Source organism: Hyperoodon ampullatus (assembly GCF_949752795.1).
Source record: "Hyperoodon ampullatus genome assembly, chromosome: 12".
Lineage (NCBI taxonomy): Eukaryota > Metazoa > Chordata > Mammalia > Artiodactyla > Ziphiidae > Hyperoodon > Hyperoodon ampullatus.
This window is the reverse complement of record NC_136925.1, coordinates 7,313,022-7,328,335: the sequence shown is the minus strand read 5'-3', so window position 1 is coordinate 7,328,335 and position 15,314 is coordinate 7,313,022. Positions and strand designations below refer to the sequence as shown.

General features: G+C 38.2%; 1 pseudogene across 1 annotated transcript in view; it reads right to left on the bottom strand.

Moving 5' to 3' along the window:
• LOC307061210 (nuclear pore complex protein Nup50-like) overlaps positions 1 to 14,852 on the bottom strand; it is a 51,965-nt pseudogene extending 37,113 nt beyond the window's left edge. The window contains exon 1 of the transcript in view: positions 14,807 to 14,852. The product of the transcript in view is annotated as a nuclear pore complex protein Nup50-like (transcript). The remainder of the gene's footprint in view (positions 1 to 14,806) is intronic.
• Positions 14,853 to 15,314: the final 462 nt, after the last annotated feature.

Here is a 15,314-nt window from a genome sequence, read left to right as displayed (position 1 = left end):
TAAATACATATATTAGATAGATAGGACTCCAATCAATAGCTACTCTTTTATACAAAGATATTTTTTGTATTATTAGAAAACATGGATAAAAAAGAGAAGGAGGGGGCTTCCCTGGTGGCGCAGTGGTTGAGAGTCCGCCTGCTGATGCAGGGAACACCGGTTCGTGCCCTGGTCCGGGAAGATCCCACATGCCGCAGAGCGGCTGGGCCCGTGCCCCATGGCCGTTGAGCCTGCACGTCCGGAGCCTGTGCTCTGCAATGGGAGAGGCCACAACAGTGAGAGGCCCGCGTACCGCAAAAAAAAAAAAAAAAAAAAAAAAAAAAGAGAAGGAATATCTGCATGATTTTGCCACTAAAACTTCAGGCCATTAGTGACTAGTGGGTATATGTCTTCAACCAAAAGAGTCATTCTAATGGCTCAGACAGCATTATGTACCTCTTGGAACCAACAGCCCTGGAGTTGTTCAAGGTTTGATATAGTTGCTGTTATTACTCCCAGTCTCATACTTTTTTTTATTGAAGTATAGTTAATGTACAATATTGTGTTAGTTTCAAGTGTACAGCACAGCGATTCAGTTATACATACATAAATGTATACTCTTTTGCTGATTCTTTTCCCTTATAGGTTATTACAAGATATTGAGTGTAGTTCCCTGGGCTATACAGGTCCTTGCTGGTTATCTATTTTATATATAGTAGTGTGAATATGTTATCTCTCCCCCCACCTCCTTTTTCCCTTTGGTAACCATAAGTTTGTTTTCTGTGTCTGTGAGTCTGTTCCTGTTTTGGGAATAAGTTCATTTGTATCTTTTTTTAAGATTCCACACATAAGTGATATCATATGATATTTGTCTTTCTCTATCTGGCTTACTTCACTTAGTATGATAAGCTCTAGGTCCATTTGCTACAAATGACATCATTTCATTCTTTTTTATGGCTGAGAAATATTCCATTGTGTGTGTATGTGTGTGTGTGTGCATATACACACACACACACACACATATATATATATATACATATCACAGTCCCATAATTTAAATACCATCTATATATTCTAATGATTTCAAAGTTTATATTTTCATCCTACACTCACTTCTAAGCTCCATGCATTCAACTGCCTGCTTTATACCTCTGCCTGTTGCTCACAAATCAAACTTGGTTTGCACATCTCCTCCTCCAGTTGTGCTCTCCAGCTTAACTGGTGCCGCTTCCATCACCCAGTCTCTCAAGCAGGGATTCTGAGAATCACTCTTGATAGTGCCTCATCACTCAGTCTTCATTTTTTAAAAAAAATCCATCCCAATTACTGTCAGTTCTACACACAAAATAGATTTCGAACTCATCCACTTTTCACGAGTTCCACTGCCCCTCCCTAATCCGTAGTCCCAGGCTCCATCATCCCTCCTCTAGGCCACCACTGCCCAGCCTCCTCTTTTGTCTCCTTTTCTTCTCCTGCTGCTCTCAATGTTATGTCTCCATCATCCAGTTTTCTTCTACCACATGAGGTCTTCTTTCAGTTCTTCTTGCAGCACTGGCACCGTGGAAAATGAAAATGCCCATGGAAATCCAACCTCAATCTAGGATCACAAGATCCCTTCCTTCCCAATGTTTCTTTCAAGTTTGCTTAAAAATGTAAAACATGAAAAAAATTGCACATGATTTTGAAGAACTCAAACATTGTGGTTCAGCAGAGCAGACTTCTTTTTCCTACCAACCAAGACTTTCCTTCCTTCTAAAGCCAATTTATGCTCAAATACCGTTTTTCCCTTAACAACCTGAAGTGTGAAAACATAGGCTTTCCTCTGCTCACACCCTGTCCGTAGCACATCCTGTAAAATTCCATCCTTCAGCAGTTAACTTATAGCTGTAGAATGATTATAGGTCTTAAAATGAAAGTTTGAGGGCTCAAGGAAAATAGTGGGTTCCTAATGTAAATATCTCATGAGGCCAAACATTTCAGCAAATATTTGAGTTCCATAAACTTGCCTTTCTTAAAGGAGTCTTTGGAGAGCTATTGCTTTTTTCGTTTCCATTTAAAAATATGAAGTTTGTGCAATGATCATTTCCCCTAGGTTTGTAAATGGAGGCAAACTGTACTTGGCTCTCCAAGAAAGATCACAAAGCCTAACCTTTCAGGTTACTTTGGAAAAATGAACCATTTTTAAAGCAGTTCCTGCACGGTTGGGATAAATTGCAGTACTGAATTCAGTGTATGCCTCAGTCTGGAAAAAGAAGTTTTTAAACCCTCAATAAACTTTTTCATCTAATATGAGGATGATCCAAAAATAGATAAGGTGGCATTGTTCAGTAGCTAAAAGTTAGATGGCAAAATGTACTGTAGCCAAGCCATTTCTGTATGGATCCCATAACCTCAGAAAACAGTGCAGTGAATGAAGTGAGTATGAATATCCCATATTCTGTCAAAATCTATAATAATGACGGGAGTAAGGAGAATAAAATTTATAATTTTAGTGCAGGTGGATTCAATTAGGGGAAAACAATGTTTTTTGGATCCAGAAATTGTAGAGGCATAATAGGTATCTTTTGAATGAAATAAAAGAGGCGGATAGTCTTTTATTAATAGCAATGAGCATACATAACTGAAGGGATAACCAGAAGAGAAAGATGACAGAAAACAAATCACCAGACCTGGAAGTCCATTGTAGCAGAGTGGTTGACACTGTGTGACTTATTTCAAGGGCCGACTGGTAACTGGAGGCAGATTTCTCTTCTATGGGACTTTGGCATCACTTGGTCTGTCCCTCGTCTGTTTCCTAATGTAAAGGTTGTGTGAGATAATGTCCAATGGCAATGTTTGCATGAATGGGCTGTACCATGTCCCTAAGAAAGAATCACACCTGTGCAACCTCCCACAGGCATTAAAATGCCAGAAAATACTAAGTAGCCTTTCCAAAGGATAACGGTATTCTATATCTGGAATCTCAGATGCATCTTGTTAAAGAAATACTGAGTTCAAAACTGACAATTAATATGGATGATTCGGGGGGTGGGTGTTTTGTTTTGTTTTGTAGCATTAAAAGTAACCCTAGGGCTTCCCTGGTGGCGCAGTGGTTGAGAGTCCGCCTGCCGATGCAGGGTACACGGGTTCGTGCCCCGGTCTGGGAAGATCCCACATGCCGCGGAGCGGCTGGGCCCGTGAGCCATGGCCGCTGAGCCTGCGCGTCCGGAGCCTGTGCTCCGAAACGGGAGGGGCCACAGCAGTGAGAGGCCCGCATACCGCAAAAAAAAAAAAAAAAAATAGTAACCCTAGATCATGCCGAATAACGGGAGGGTGGAGAAAGATCAAAGTCTGACAAGTAGAAGAATGACTGGGCTAATTGTTATGTTGTCTTGATGAAACAGTATGCAGCTATTGAAGATGATAATTATGAAAATGAAACATTAAAACCATTATAATTTAATCGTCATTGATAAGAACACAACATTGATTACAATCATGGAAAAATATTTTTTGCACAAGGGCTAGAAGGGAGTATAACACATGAAAGTTATGCTTGGATGGTTGTATGATGGATTTTTAAAATTTTTTAGATCAATTTTAATATTGTTTTATAAATTTTAAAACAATTCCTGACTACCAAGTGTATTATACTCTGTATGTTTAATATGAAAATAGAAATTTAAAATTTGAAATTAAGCAATTTTTATCTTCATTAAAGAGGTACAAGAGCATAACATTCGGCTGGTTCAAAGCTTAGCTCTGCCCCTAGATAAGGGGGGGTTAACTTTAGATAAGTTAGACTTTCTGCACCTCAATTCTCTCCTCCACAAAGCGGAAATACTAACCCCTCATGACTATTGTCAAAACTAAATTAGATAATTCATAAAAAGACTTAGCAGAGTACTTGGCACATAGGAAATGACAACTACTATTGTGAATATACAAAATATAAAGCTCATTTATATATGTTTGTATTACATATATGTTTATGTATGTAAAGGCACTTAGCACATGCCTGTCATATACACTCAGTACGAGGGAGCGATAACATGATACTCATATAGCTACATCTATGAGCACATACTATATGCCAAGAATTCTGCTAAGAATCTTTTTTTTTTTTTTTTTTTTTTTTTGCGGAACGTGGGCCTCTCACTGTTGTGGCCTCTCCCGTTGTGGAGCACAGGCTCCAGACGCGCAGGCTCAGCGGCCATGGCTCACGGGCCCAGCCACTCGGCGGCATGCGGGATCCTCCTGAACCGGGGCACGAACCCGTGTCCCCCGCATCGGCAGGCAGACTCTCAACCACTGCGCCACCAGGGAAGCCCCACTGCTAAGAATCTTAAACACATACATTATGCACTGTATGTGACATGTTATATGTTCTATATTATAACATCTCATTCTTACAAATATTCTGAGGGTGGGGAATTATTTTCCCCATTCTACAGATAAGGAAATGGAGGCTCAAAAAGCTTAAATAACTTCCCCAAGATCACAGAACTGCTAAATGCCATAGCTAGACAAGAACAAGGTTAGCTGACACCAAATACAAACTCTTCACTGCTAGCCATACTGCTTTCATTAAATGAGAAATAAGATATACTTAGCTCATATTTCAGCCCAGTAGATGCTTCAATGGTCTGGTGGCACTCAGTAAAACAGAGGTGCCAGTTTTTCCTTCAATCACCTGTGAGTGTAAAGTCCTGTTGTGAAGACCGTGACTTTTCTTGTTGCTAAGAATCCTGGTCCTTCTGACCTCAGCTGCACCCAGCAAAGGCTGTGGGCTCCTCTAATTTGAGAAATGAGGATGAGAGGTGTGAGGTCATCCCAAACTGGTGTTAAGGGAAAATAATTCCCCATTAGCAAGATGTACAAAGAAAGTCTTCCTCTGCCAACATGTCATTTTAACTATTAACACTGTTAAAGAAGTTTTTTGTTTGGGGGGGGGTTGTTTTGTTTTGTTTTTACTTTTGGAACTCCTTTAAGTTTCTAATGTGCTACTATGAAACTTGGATCCCCAAGAGAAGGATTTAACATGCAGTATTTCCAAGACTCTTTTCCTCCCTAGAACCCTTTGTTCTGGGAGCTCCAATTAATACCTTCTGGAATGAGTGTCCCTAGCCGCCCATTCCGGGGATGCTGATCGAGCAGAATAAGCCACTGTCTGGCATGAGGAGATGGAGTCTGCGTCCCAGCCCTCCACGCACTCCAAGTGATCTTAAGCAACTGCCGTGAGCCTCAGTTCTCTCCTATAAGATTAGGAGATGGTATCTAAAATGCTATGACTGGTACAGGATGTCTTTCTCTGTCAACTTCTGGAAAAAATCAAGCCATTCAATTACTCCACACCAGTGTGGCTCTTAATTCGATCCTTCCATGTGGTTGAGAACTGGTTGATACAGGAACAAGTGTTAAAAAGATTGAAGCCCATATTGTTTGTTCTCAGCATAATACAGGAGGAATGTAAGAATTATAAAGCTAATAATGGAAAACTTAACAACTTAACAGGGCTCAGGAAAAATATTCTTCTGCCAGGCAACACACTGACGCCATGCTCAGAAAGCAGTCCCAAGTGTTTTTATTGTGGAATTTCTCTCTTTGCCTACCCAGCCCTACCTCCCACCACTCTCCAATACCCCCTCTCCTCCAGCCAAGCCAATGCCTCAGGTAAACAAAGCTCACCACACCTAAAATGCTTACTCCCTTCCCATAATGCTCTATTCTTTTGCCCAAAACAGTGCCTCTCACCTGACATGTGATGCCTTCCTTGATTCAGGAGATTCTGAGCTTCTTGAGAATAAGAACTCTGTCTTCTTGAATTTCCAGTTCCTCACATAATACTAGGCATATTGTAAAGACCAAATGATAACACCAGCTTATCATGTTCTCTCCAATTGCTAATGCCTTTTCTACTTCTGTAAGCATACAAATAAGCATTTAAAATGATAATCTGCCCCATATAATCATTTTTTCCATATTTTTCATGGCTGCTTGTGGTATCTCTTCAGGAGGTTATAAGAGATTTATTCCTGCAGGTCATAATACCAAGAAAAGTATTAGGCAAGTGGAAAGTATTCCTTGAATACTTGGGATTGTCTAGTTGATTGTAGCCCTTTTTTAAGAACCATTATAATATTAATAATATTGCTAGATTGTGATTAGCACTTGACACATATTATTTTCTTTACCCCTCATACTTAACTTTGACATAAGTAACATCATCCCCATTTGTACATAAGAAAATAAGACTAATGTAGTTAAGTGATTTTCTTAAGGTCATGCAGTTACTAAAATAAGATGTCTATAAAATCTGTTGTCAACTGCGATACATCTGAACATAAGCAAAAACACTAAAAGTCATTAAAGTTATAGGACTTTTTGAAATATTTATTAACTGAGAGTTTGTTTTATTACATTAGTAAACCTACTAAATAATTTTATTTGAAATTTTTCAAAATTATAATTGTTTTAAAATAAAAATAAAGCAAATTGAAAAAATTCATGACTAACTGTACATTAAAAATAACATAAATTAATAATTAGTTATGATACATATTTCAATATCTAAAATTGTTTTATAGTATCTTTTGAGGAATTTTATTTTCATGATAGTTTTATGATTTTTACATTTTTCATAAAGTTTCCTGAAATCTTCTTCAAAATTGCATTTTTGATAAGTAGATATAAAATTATAACACTTTCAATGAAATTTTTCCTATGAAACATACTTTTTATTAATTAAGAAAAATACTTTCTAAGGTTTTGAGGTACTCAGAAAAATGTCTGCTAAAGGAAGTCTATCCTCATTTCTATTTTCCTCATCTTTTTGGTTTTGGAACAGATCAATTTTGTAGGCCAAGCAATTTCATTCAGCGTTGTCTATTCAAAGAATGTTTCCTTTTAAGGAAAGTTCTTAAAATAAGTTGATTTATTACCCCTGAAATACTTTCCCAAACACAGACCCTGCAAAATTATAGGTAGGCACTCTCATTCCACTGCAATTCCAATATATAATAAATATTTATCCAATTAAAATAGGAGTTCCACCAAAAGGTTCTTCCCATGAGTCAAGATATTCCAAAATACAAGTACAGAATTTATAAATCATCTTTTTTTCAGCTTTACTGGGGTATAATTGACCTATGAGATTGTAAGATATTTAAAGTGTACCTTGTGGTGATTTGCTATAAGTATACATTGTGAAAGAATTCCCCTTATCTAGTTAATTAACATGTCCATCACATCACATCTTTCTGTGTGTGTGAACATTTAAGTTTTACTCTCTTAGAAAATTTTGATTATACAATACAGTGTTATAAAATATACTCACCATATTTTATATGAGCTCTGAGGACCTTATTCATCTTATAGGTGAAAATCATAGCAACTTTTTTACCAAATTTTTCCTATTTTCCTCACTCTCTAACCCTTGGCAACTACTTTTCTACTCTGTTTCTATGAGTTCTGACTTTTATTTTTGATTCCACATGTAAGTGATACCGTGCATGACTTGTTTTTCTCTGTTTGGCTTATTTCACTTAGTATAATTTGTCCAATTAAAATAGGAGGGTCCATCCATGTTGTCAACAAAGGGCAGGAGTTTCTTCTTTGTCATGGCTGAATGACATTCCATGGTGTGTGTGTGTGTGTGTGTGTGTGTGTGTGTGTGTGTGTATAATACCACATCTTTATCCATTCATCCATCAGTTATTGACATATCTTGGCTATTGTGATTAATGCTGCAATGAACATGGAAGTACAGATATCTCTTTAATATCTTGCTTTCATTTCCTTTGGATATATACCCAGAAGTAGAACTGCTGGATTGTATGGTAGTTCTATTTTTAATTTTTTGAAGAATCTCCATACTGCTCTCCACAGTGGCTGCACCAACTTACATTCCCCCCAATAGTGCACAAGTGTCCCCTTTTCTCCACAGCTTACCTGGCACTTCTTATCTCTTGTCTTTTTTCATGAGAGACATTCCAGCAGGTGTGAGGTGATATCTCATTATGGTTTTGCTTTGCATTTCCCTGACGATTAGTGAGGTTGATTATTTTTAGATAATTGCCTCTTCATCCAGGCAATAAGTTTCTAAAAAGCAGGAATTTCTAATTATTAAAAGTTGTCTTTCTAGTTACTACTTTATCATCTCTTTTTACTTCAATTAAATAATTAAATCGGCCCTTTTCTAAAAAGTAGAATTTTTTTAATTAAAACATTTTCGACTCAGAGGTTTCTGTAGATAGAAACAAAGCTATGCCGTGGAGCAAAATCTCATCACTAACTCATAGTGTTAGTGTTTGTAGCAGGTTGTTACAGAAATGGCCATTGTGGATTTTATTAGTCGATGTGTTTTCTCTATATGTGATTAATTTTTAACTATTTTCCAAACATTAGGGACTTTATAAGGTCCTAGAAGTGCAAACACACAGTGAGAATGTTGAAAGTATTATTAAAAGGCATAAAATTACAAGAGAAATAAAAATAGAAAAAATAAAAATGAAAGTGGAGAAAAAATGACAAATGTTGTACCCCATACAGGATGAGTTGTTTGACAATGGAAATATTTGTGAAGAATAAAGAAGGAACTATGCATGCAAGAGTTGCATCGTGCCTGTGCAGTGACATTAATCCAAATAACTCAAACATGAGTTCCATGAGGACAGAGATCCTGTCTGACTTTTCAGCTTTGTCCTCTGCACCTGATGCATGTGCTGCAAATATTTGTTGAATAAGTTAATTAATCAACCAATCAACCAAAGACAAGGAAATGTAATTGGCCAAATAAAGACATTTTAGTGTATATTTAGAGAATCAGCATCCATGTTTCTTAAAGACTGAAGGGAAAATTTACATGCTGAGCCTGATAGAAGCACTATCACCCACAGATTATGACCACCCAGGAATAATTCAGTGGGTTCACGACGCTTTAAAGTCATCAGAAGCAGAGAGTGTGTGGCAACGTAGTGTGGCTTCCAAGGAGCTTCCTGCCTCAGTGGTGTCACAGTCTAGAAAAATAATTAATTTTTTAAAAGATGCCTGAAGAAAGTTTTCAGCCAGAATTACAGGACTGCACTGGTTTACAAATGAGCAAGGAAAATACATCTACCCTTCCTCACAAGTCCTCATCCTAGGCAGAAGAGAGAGAGATCCTAACCTTGCAGACTAGGCCATCTCAACATCTTCCAGTACAAGGGACAATTTTCTGTGACTCTGTCTCTTTTGAATAAAGGCTTAATCATTCACATTTCCTCCCCTCTCCCCTCCCCTTCAAGATCGATCTGGGTTAAAGCAGGAGGTGTAGGAGGTCCATATGCCTTCATTGTGGGGGAGGAGAAGCAATCCTTGTCTCCGCCATCTGGGGGGATTTCTGATCTCCATGGTGCTGTCTCCAGTCAGCCTGGTCATTTGTACCCTGCTGGCCTCCAGGCAGCTGTGTTCTCTTGTCTGCATATCTTGATGACTAGGCTTACTGTAGCTTTCACCTGCACTTGGGTCTCCTCTGAGGTCTGCCTGTGACTTCTATTCCATCCTGCCTCAACAAGTCTGCCTTTCTCCAGTCCTGGTGAAACATCCAGTCAACTCTACTATGATAAACCCTCTGGCAAGTTCGCCAGTCAAACTCTTAAATATATTCCACTTAATCCACAGAGCATGTCTGAATTTCTGGGCCCCTTCCATGATAACAGAGTCCAAGGTCAGCTTGACACAAACAAGCTTGTTTTTCCAGACATCTTTTTCTGCTACTGCTACTCTAATGGGAACCACTATTATCCCTCTGCCATGTTGTTTTTGAGACCACACACTAAGACAAACTCTTTCTAAGGTTCCAAAAGGGGAGTGGCCTAACATTCCTCTGCATTGGGTTTTTCCCTTAAACTAAATGACACAATCTGTTCCTTAAGATTTGAGCCTAGAGTTAGAAGTTTTGTCACTTATTTAATCTCCATCTATCCCTTTCCACAATCCCTGGGAGAAACTGTTGGCTTCCTACTCCCTCTTCCTTTCTGGGTGGAACTTTGTCTATATCTTACCCTACTTATTTCAGAGAAAAGACTGCTGGTCTCCATCTTAATGGCAAAAAGTTATCCTTTCTTTACAATGGGAAAATTTAGTGATCTAAATCAAGCAATGAAAGATATTCATAAATAAGAGTTTAATATCCAAAATATATGAAAAATTCATACAACTCAATGGAAAGAAAAAACAGATTAAAAATGAGCAGAGGACCTGAATAGACATTTTTCTGAAAGAAGGCATACAGATGGCCAGCAGGCCCATGAAAAGATGCTCAACATCATTAATCATCAGGGAAATGCAAATCAAAACCACAATGAGATACCACTTCCTAGCTGTCAGAATGGCTATTATCAAAAAGACAACAAATAAGTGTTAGTAAGGATGTGGAGGAAAGGGAACCCTTGTGCACTGTTGGGGGGAATGTAAATTAGTGCAGCCACTGTGGAGAATAGTGTGCAGGTTCCTCAAAAAATTAAAAATAGAACTACCGGGACTTCCCTGGTGGCACAGTGGTTAAGAATCCGTCTGCCAATGCAGGGGACACGGACTCGAGCCCTGGTCCGGGAAAATCCCACATGCCGTGGAGCAACTAACCCCATGCGCCACAAATACTGAGCCTGTGCTCTAGAGCCCGCGAGCCACAACTACTGAGCTTGCGTGCTGCAACTACTGAAGCCTGCGTGACTAGAGCCCATGCTCTGCAACAAGAGAATCCACCGCAATGAGAAGCCCACACACCACAACGAAGAGTAGCCCCCCTCTATGCAACTAGAGACAGCTCGCGTGCAGCTATGAAGACCCAGCACAGCCAAAAAATTAATCATTTTTTAAAAAAATAGAACTACTATATGATCCAGCAATTCCACTTCTAGGTGTTTTTCCTGAAGAAAATGAAAACACTAATTCCAAAAGATATGTACACCCCTATGTTCATTGAGCATTATTTACAATAGCTAAGATATGGAAGCAACATAAGTACTCATTGATAGATGAATGGGTAGAGGATATGTGAGATATCTCTATATAGGTAGATATATATACAATAGAATATATATATCTTATATATAATAGATAATATATATAATGTATAATAGAATATTATTCAACCATAAAAAAGACTGAAATCTTGCCTTTTGTGAGAACATGGACAGAACTTGAGGGCATTAATCTAAGTGAAATAAGTCAGACAGGGTAAGACAAATACCATATGATTTCCCTTATACATGGAACCTAAAAAACAAAGCAAAAGAGCAACCATAACAAGACAGAAACAGAGTCGTAGATAGATACAAAGAAAAAACGGGTGGTTGCCAGAGGGCAGTGAGGTGGAGAGATGAGTGAAATAGGTGAGGAGATTAAGAGGTACAAAGTTCCAGTTACAAAATAAATGAGACACGGGGGTGAAATGTACACAATGGGGAATATAGTCGATAATAAGTTAATATATTTGAATGGTGATGAAGGGTTCCAGCTATATAATAAATAAGCCCTAAGGATGTGATGTACAACATGATTAATACAATGAGTGCTGCTGTGTGTCACAGATGAGAGATGCTAAGAGAGTAATTCCTGAGAGCTCTCATCACAAAGAAAATATTTTCCTATTTTGTATCTACATGAGATGATGGACATTCACAGTAACTGTTTTTAGAATTATATACTCTATATATTAATAAACATGTATTACTTATAAGTATCATAAAAGCTTAAGATTCAGAAGTAATGTGTAATTCAAATACTATTCAATTGCTTAATATGACACCACAAAACTAGGAATTTGGCTATAATTTATTCAATTAGCCTGCATAAATACCTTCTGTTGTGTCCTAGATAAGCTCCATTAGTTAAATATAAAGAAGTGAAGAAAAATTCAAAATCTGTTATTATATGTGCCAGTTTAAACGTGGACAGAGAAATATATATGCAGCAATAACCCATCACATTTTGTAATTATTTACAAAATAAATCATTAGAAGTTCAAGGAAGAGTAATGAACTATACTACTACTGAGAAATAATTTAAAATAACAAAATTCTTAACTTCTTTCAACACAGAAAAGATTAAGCCAATAAGAGAAATTATTTAACTCTCAAGGACTGATTATAACTTTCATCTACACAGCATGAGAACTATTGATCTCACCTTTACATTTCTAAATAAAAGTTTTCCATGTTTCTCTTTCTGTTTTATTTTCATGGTGTACATTAAACTAAGATGTAGTGTGTATATATTAGATAGTTTCAAATAAAAATAGCCTTTTATTATCTTAGAGAATCTCTCTTTGGGATGCCAAAAGAGTAATCTTCACTAGTCCATCAAATAAGGCTTATTTCACGTCCACTTTGTGTAAAGAGTTGGGCTAGAGGATGGAGACTTAAAGATGCTTAAGACACAATGAGGGACTTCCCTGGTGGCACAGTGGTTAAGAATCTGCCTGTCAATGCAGGGACACGAGTTCGAGCCCTGGTCCGGGAAGATCCCACATGCCGCGGAGCAACTAAGCCTGTGCGCCACGACTATTGAGCCTGCGCTCTAGAGCCTGCACGCCACAACTACTGAAGCCCGCATGCTCTAGGGCCCATGTGCCGCAACTATTGAGCCTGCATGTCGCAACTACTGAGCCTGTGCTCCACAACACAAGAAGCCACCGCAATGAGAAGCCCGTGCACTGCAACAAAGAGTAGCCCCCGAAATAAAATCATACAAATTCAGAAAAAAAAAAAAAAAAAAAAGAGTAGCCCCCGCTCGCCACAACTAGAGAAAGCCCGCGTGCAGCACCAAAGACCCAACGCAGCCAAAAATAAAATTAAAAAAAAATTTTTTTAAGTATGTTGATGAAACATCAGAGATTAAAAATAAAAAAGACACAATGAGTATTATTATGCAGTTATGGAAATACAATTTTAAAATATTTTAATATAAAAGAGCTAAAGGTAAGTGACATACATGTGAAACTTGTCACTGATGAGTGCTCTGGTGAGCCCCAGTGGGGTGCGGAGCAGCAGGTACTGGATTATGGAGGAAGGAACCTGGTCCTTGAAATCCAACAGATCTGTATTCCTCCCTGTTCTGCAATTTACTAGATAGAAGAACTTGGGTAAGTCACTTCATGTCTCTGGGTCTGTCTACAAAATGGGATGAGAACATTCATGGGGGTTACATAAGGGCTCAATGAGATGTCGGCTTTAAAGACTATCACAGTGACTGGCATAGATGATACATCACTTCTCCTCCAAAGACCCCATACAGGTTATGTTATCTATGTTTCCTTCCCCAAGAGCTGTATTTGGTCCTCTGAATTTGCTCATTCTCTTTGAAAGCACTGTGTAGCTCATTTGTTCTAGAATATCCATCTTGTTCTTTGGGGATAGAGAAGAACAGGACAGGGTAGACTATGGAGAATCAGCTGTTTTATGGTGAGAACCTCTATTCCAGCATTTACACAACATATTACAATGTTCCTCTATGATACTTAATAACATAGTAATGACACACATAAATTTTTTTTACTTTATCTCATTTTATGGTGCCTCTACAAACTTTAATCTGGTAAACTATTTCAGATGAAGAATTTAACTTTATTTTGTCCTTTCCTTTGTATGTTTTATATGGAATCTGTTCATTTCTGCTTTTACCATCTGGAGACTTGGTGAATTCAGCAAGTACATTTGGTTTCTTGAATTGCCTTGTTCACATTTGGTTTAATCATATAAAAATGTCAGAAAAAAATAGATCACTATGTAAAAATACCTAGTGTTTAAAATAATAATAATAATAATCAAATAAGAAATTAAGAAAGTGCTCCATTGATTGGTATTTATAATTTTTCACCAGGCCCCCAAAATGATCCTTTTGTAAAATTATGGACAAACAACATTTAAATATGTTGAACAAAATCTACCTTAATAAAAACCAAATCCAGTTGAAAGCAAAGATCCAGAACCTGGAGCCCAGAATAACAGCAAATACTGCCATTTGAGAATGCCACTCTTCCTTTCCTCAAAGTGGTGATTTTACCACCCACTCTCTGTCCTCTGTGCACAATTTTAACAAGCTCCTAGCATGGACATATATACACTACCAAACCTAAAATAGATAGCTAGTGGGAAGCAGCCGCATAGCACTGGGAGATCAGCTTAGTGCTTTGTGACCACCTAGAGGGGTGGGATAGGGAAGGTGGGAGGGAGGGAGACACAAGAGGGAAGAGATATGAGAACATATGTATATGCATAACTGATTCACTTTGTTATAAAGCAGAAACTAGCAAACCATTGTAAAGCAATTATACTCCAATAAAGATGTTTAAAAAAAAAGCTCCCTTAAAGTTATTTTTAAAAAAAAGGAGATAAATGCATGTTCCATTGAATGCTATGATTTTGAGAATTTTGTCACTTTTTTATTATGATATAAATCAGTTTCTAAGTGCGTGTGTGGTGTACAGAGAGATAGACACAGAGATGGATATTGATTAAATGTACTTAAAGTTCTAGAAAGATGCACTATGACCTGTTAACAGTGCTCAACTCTAAGGAGTGAGATGACAAAGGTAGATTTTTCTCATATAGTTTTATATTCTTTGCATTTCCCACAAATATTACACTTAAAAATATTTAAGTAAAGGAAAATATTTCTTGGTGCACTTAACGTAACAAAACATAGCAAGCTACATTCAAGGGTTAGGATAATTCTTCCCTCAAGTTTTCCCCCCTCAGAAAAGAAAGGCAGCATTCGCCCTCTCACATAGGAGCAAAACGTAGGATTCATGTTTGCTTCTCTTTCCTTGACACGGTACTTCCAGCAAGATCTGTGGGGTCCTTACCTCCTTCACCAGCAGCAGGCCAGGTCCAGGCCACGTCCTCGTCCATGTGGGCTACAGCACATGCCTGGGAACTGGTCTTCTGCTTCTGCTTCACTCTGCTAAGTCACTCATGTCAATCCCCCGTGCAAAAACCTGTTCACACTTACTAGGAACAAAACCCAGCTTCCTTATCACCACGTGATCCCGTCCCTGTCTGTCTTTCCAGTCCTATCTCGTACCACTCACTGTTCCCTTCTCAGTCTGATCTACCTGCCATTCATCAAACATATCAAGCTCTTGACAGTTGACATACTTGTATTAGTTGGCGTGGGCTGCCATAACAAAATACCAGAGTCTGGGTGGCTTAAACAATAGAAATTAATTCCTCACAGTTCTGGAGACTGGAAGTACAGGATCAAAGTGGCTGCAGGTTTGGTTTGTCCTGAGGCCCCTCTCCGTGGCTCACAGATGCTACCTTTCCTGTGTCTTCACATGACCATCTCTGTCTGTGTCTGTGTCCAAATCCCCT